Here is a 6145-nt window from a genome sequence, read left to right as displayed (position 1 = left end):
TTGATATCAAAGATTGAAGATATTTTAATGCCATTCTTGTAGAGTTTTAGAGTGTTCTGATATATGTCCTATTTATGATGGTCTGACTGTTTATAGAAGAACTTTCGGAACTTCATTCAGGGCAGGCTTGATGATAGTTGATTCCTTCAACTATTGTTTGTCTGAGAAGGTTTGCCTCCATCTAGTCTGAATGAGAGTCTAGCAGGATACAGTATTCTTGGTTGAAAGCCTTTCTCATTGAGCACTTGATAGATATCTTGCCATTCTCTTCTGGCCTATAGTGTTTGTGTGGAGAAGTCTGCTACTAATCTTATGGGTTTTTCTCTGTAGGTGACTCTTTGTTTTTCTCTTGCAGCCTTCAGAATCCTTTCTTATCCTTATTCCTTTCCATTCTAAATATGATGTGTCTTGGTGTTTTTAAATCTGGATTAACTCTATTTGGGACCCTCTGGGCTTCTTGAATCTTTATGTCTTTGATGTTGTCTAGACTAGAGAAGTTTTCAGCTATTATGGCCTGAAGAATGCTTTCTTCCTCTTCCTCTCCCTCTCTTTCTTCCTCTGGTAAGTCAATAATGCGTATATTGTTTCTTTTGAAGTCATCCGATAGGTCTCTTTGTTGTTTTCAGCATCTCTTAATCTCTTTTTGAGATCTCTTACTTCTTTTTTAGTTGTCTCTAATTCGTCCTCGATCTTGCTAATTCTGTCTTCAGCCTCATTGATTCTATTCTCTCTGCCCTCTACTGTTTTCTGGAGTTCATCTATTTTGTTACCCTGTTGTGATACTGTTTTAGCTTGTTCAACTAGTTGTATTCTTAGCTCAGCTATTTCAGCTTCAGCTCTCTAACAACCTTGAGATAGTTAGTGTTTTCTTCCAGAGTCTCATTTGTTGTTCCTGTATTTCTGATTACAATTCTTTCAAACTCTTTACTCACTCCTGTGATTATTTCCTTAGCTAATGTTTGGATGTTGAACTCATTATTTTGTACTTTACCCTTTGTGGGGCTTTTAGCTGGACTCTTGTCCTGGTTCGTTTCTCCAATATTTCTTCTTGTTGGTTTAGCCATTTTATATATTATGTTATGAGTTCCCTCTCTTAGTACTTTTCAAATTACTGATCACTATTTCCTGGATTTAATTACCTAAGTAAGGTAATTAAAGGGTTCACAGTGGTGGAAGTTAACAGTAGTTTCAACAGTATTTAAATCCCTGAGTTGGAGCCCAGTGATTTAAAAGCCTCTTTTTTTTTTCTTCTCAGTAGGCTATCGGTTCCTGAGGGCTTCTAAACTATAAGTAGGCTTCTTAGCTTAATCACTGACTCCTGACCAAGAGATAAGGCAGGGTGTGGCAGAGATAGTCCAGAGGTTAGGCAAAGAGACTTTCACAGCCCCACAGCTATGCTACCGAGGTATACGTCTTCTCCTGAGTTTCCTGGTTGGATCTCTGTCCCCCAGGGTCCCTCCCTGCTACTGCTCCAGATTCTGAGGGCAGTAGCAATGGAGACTCAGAGTAGCACTTGGTGAGTCTCCAGGGAGTCCTCTCCTCCCTTCAGCTGTCCCCTTGTTGGTGGAACAGACTGGAGTTGGTGTCTCAACTGATAAACTGCCAGAGTGTTACCAGCCACTTAGTCTCTCCCTAGGCTCCTCTGTCACCAGCCACGTGTGTTTGCACTCACCAGTGATTTGGTGGGTTCCTGTAGTCATTCTAGTCCTGTCTTGTTTCAGTCCCAGTTGGTCTCCTTTGGTATTCCTAGCTGATCCGGGAGAGGAGAGTAGAGTAGAGGAGAGGAGAGGAGAGGAGAGGAGAGGAGAGGAGAGAAACGGATCTGTTGCTGCTTATAGTCCCACCTACGGAAGTCAGCAGCACAATTCCTAACAGCTAAAACCTGGAATGAACCCAGGTGCCCAACAGCAGATGAGTGGCTGAGAAAGCTGTGATACATATACACAATGGAATACTATGCAGCTATTAAGAACAATGAACACACCTTATCTGACCCATCTTGGACAGAGCTAGAAGGAATTATGTTAAATCAGCTAAGTCAGAAAGATAAAGATGAGTATGGGATGATTCCACTCATCAACAGAAGTTGAGAAAGAACAGACAGGGAAATGGTGCCTGAATTCTTCTGGTATTTTCTAGATTTGCTTTCTGTTCAGAAAGAAATAAAAGCAAAAATTCTGGTGACAGACATTTCAGGTCCCAGTGGAATTGTGGTTCAGAATCTTCTGGTTATCTTCCCTTAACATTTTCCCCCTCTGGGGGTATGGGCCAAAATTATTTTGGGGGGGTGCAGTAGGAAGGGCTTCTGGCTTCTGGAATTGCCACTGCGTCAGACATGAACACTGGCAGGTGGATCTATACAAATAGCCTGTTTCTGTCTTTTCATAGTAGGGCAGGGCTCTGAAGAGGTTAAGTACTGAGACATTTTGAAGAGATGATCTCTCCTGGGTGATCAGGATGGAATTAGAGTAGCATCTGTAACTTGGTGGCTGAAAGGCAGTAAAATATTAAGCAAGAGAAAATGTTTAATAAGCAGGAACCAAAGAGTAGGAATAGAGCAGATGAGAATAGAAACCTTGGGGTGGAATAAACAACACTAGGATGATATATATATATAATATATATATAATATATATATAATATATATATAATATATATATATGGTTTCAGAATTTAGAATAGAACTTGAAAAATAGATTAGGGCAGAGAGTAGCTCCCAAACTTGACAAAAATATATAACTATAATTAACTGTTAACCACATACATCTAATCAAAGGCCTGTAAAACCTCTGAGTTCTGGTCAGAGTTCACAGATCATGGTCACAGCTGGAAACAATCTAGACTATATTCATTATAGGACAGTTTTCCTTCAGTGACAGAGTAGGGTCACCCAGCCTTCCTTTGGAGAGTGGGGCAGTCTTTACCATTGCTAGTTTATAATGAGGCTAAGGCACAGAAAAGAATTATATATGAGACAAAGAGCAGGAGTGAAAGAGAAACTAGAGCTTTACTCTGGTATTTATAGCAGTGGAGATTGAACTGGGAACTTCAAGCATGCAGGATCAGTGCTCTGCCAGTTGAACTAATTCCTTGGCCATTCCACTGTGATTTCTTGATTAGCTGATTAACTCCCTAGATCACCATCACAAGTATGCTGTTGATTTCTCTCAATGTGTGGGTAGGGTTGAAATTTGGGTCAAAAAATATTGTTGGTCATACCAGTCCAATATAAGATGGTGACCTAATTCTTTCTGTCTGTCTGTCTTTCTTTCCTTCCTTTTTTCCTTCCTCCCTTCCTTCTTTTTGATTAATATTTATTCCCTTTTGTTGCCCTTGCTGTTTTATTGTTGTGGTTATTATTGTTGTTATTGATGTCATCATTGGTGGATAGGACAGAGAAATGGAGAGAGAAGGGGGAGACCAAGAAGGGGAGAGAAAGACACCTGCTGACCTGTTTCACCGCCTGTGAAGCCACTTCCCTGCAGATGGGGAGCCAGGCTAACCAGGATCCTTACACCAGTCCTTGTGCTTCATGCCATGTGCTTTTTTTTTTATTTTTTAAATATTTATTTATTTATTCCCTTTTGTTGCCCTTGTTGTTTTATTGTTGTAGTTATTATTGTTGTTGTCGTTGTTGGATAGGACAGAGAGAAATGGAGAGAGGAGGGGAAGACAGAGAGGAGAGAAAGATAGACACCTGCAGACCTGCTTCACCGCCTGTGAAGCGACTCCCCTGTAGGTGGGGAGCCGGGGTTCAAACCGGGATCCTTTTGCCGGTCCTTGTGCTTTGTGCCATGTGCTCTTAACCTGCTGAGCTACCGTCCGACTCCCTCTTCCTTCTTTTTTTATGATTCAATTTACAGAGAAATTGTAAAGATTGTATAAAGAATTTTTATATACTTCTTAACATATTTGACTTTTGTCTGTTGTCTTACAGTGCTTCTTGGTTTCTTTTTTGTATTTCGGTATTTTTGTTTTGTTTTTTTGTCACCAGGGAATATGTTTGTTTGTTTGTTTGTTTTAATTGGGGCTTTGCTCCTATACAATCCCCTAGTGAACTTCTATTCATCAATCCCCTAGTGAACTTCTCCCACAGCCCAGATAGAGAGCAAGAGACAGAGAGGTATCACAGCATGGATCCACTGCTCATAAAGCTTCTTCTTTGCATGCTGCTCCCATGTAATGACCTGGGGGCTTGAATCCAAGTCCTCCACATGTGCTCTCCAGACACTGAGTCATTTCCAGATCCTACTACTTTGTTTCTTCTTATCTTTGGTAACCATCCTTGAAAGATGCTATTATGTTTTGTTTTCTGTAAAAGAAACATGCCATATTGTGAGGGATAATTTATTTAGTCAAGAAATATTAATGTTTGTTTATTAAAGAGAAAAAGAGAATCTAATCACCACTCTGGCACATGCAATGCCAGAAATTGAATTGGGGATTTCATGCTTTTAAATCCTGTGCTTTACCATTGTAACTCTCTCAGCCACTATTTAACAAGTATTTGGATGCTATGTGGCAGCTGTAATTTCAGAGTACCATGGGGGATATGTTGGTGTGACTAAGATGGTATACTTGCTTTTGTGGAGTTGTAATTATCATTAATATCACATAGTGTCAATAGTATTGTGTAATATCAATAGTATCATGTAAAATACATCAAGCTAATTTCCTTTTTGTTTAAGAAGGAAAAGTACTAAAATGTTTATCTTATGAGTGAAGCACTATTGAATATCTACCATCACTACATCCATGAATTTCCTCAGAAATTTGAGATAGGTTCCAAATCTCTACACTTAGTCACCTTCACAAACTGTTTTGTAATGTTAATTTATGCTAGCTTGCATTTCTCTATACACTGTTATGTTTGCTGCTGTATTTTGTCATCCCCTTAACATCTTTTGTTGTTTTATAATTTAAGCTATATTGTTTTTGTAGGTGGTATAGGTTATATGAAAATATAGTTCTCAACATCAGAACCTTTTAACTCCTGCTAATAGTAATGGGAGTCCCATGACTATCTCACCACACCCTTTTCTGAAAATGCAACTATTCCTGAGGGGGTCACTGACCTTTACTTCCATTATAGAGGTATATGAGAGGAATAGGAAGGGAGAAGTACCTTAAGTAATAGGTTAGCCACAGAGAGACAAAAGAATAATCAGAGCACTTAGATGCTGGAGAAAGCTTATGAAAGAATGGGAAGTGAGCTTTTTGTAACAGGGATCCCTGCTGTTCTCTATTTTCAGTGTGGCAAAGGAAACCAGGCCCCTATGGACTCCATACTAAAGAATGAATTATGGCTCTGAATAGTAATGTGGTCGTGCTAATGATTTCATCAGTGACCATGGCTCTTGTCATTCTTTTTTGGTCGTGTGTGTATGTGTGTTTTTAGGGTGATTAATTTTTAAAAATAACTTGTTTAACTTAAAAATAAATTATAGATTTTTCAAGAATAATTTAATCATCATGAATTTGGTAGAATGAGACATGAAGTATATATATGTGTATATGTATACATACATACACGTTTCTGCAATTATACTGACAGAATTAACAAACAGGATACATTTTTTATTGTGTGTTTACACATACACAAATACATGTATATTAGCTTAGATCTTTTTCTATCAGTTTTTAAAATCTTTTTCTAATAATTATTGTTAAAAAGTCTGCTATTCATTTTTCTCTAAACTTGTTTTATTTATATCCTTCATCCTTTAGTTTATTCTCATATATTAGACACTATTGTTTCCTAAAGTCAATAAATTTTTTTATTTACATTTACATTTTCTCCAGAAATCTAAATTTTAAATCTTTCTATTTTAAAGTTTTTTTAAGTACCTTTGGTAGCAGTTAGGATTTATGATAAAGACCCAGTTGTCAATGGAACATGGTATATCACTATAAAGACTAGGAAACATAATGAAATGAATATCTTTCTAGGCTTATATTTGTTCTTCCTCTAGATCAGTATCTTTAATCCAAAGCTCATCCGCTCGAGTTTTTTCAAAACAAAAAACAAAAACACAATTCTTTTCTCATTAAAATGTTCTAAAAAGTTGTTATGTGGTTCATATTTTCTCTTCCAACTCTAGTTTTATAATGTTAATGTTTTTAGAATGTAGTGTTTCACTAAGTT

The sequence above is a fragment of the Erinaceus europaeus genome, chromosome 2, assembly GCF_950295315.1.
Source record: "Erinaceus europaeus chromosome 2, mEriEur2.1, whole genome shotgun sequence".
NCBI lineage: Eukaryota > Metazoa > Chordata > Mammalia > Eulipotyphla > Erinaceidae > Erinaceus > Erinaceus europaeus.
The sequence above is the reverse complement of the archived record's forward strand: the minus strand, read 5'-3'. Positions refer to the sequence as shown.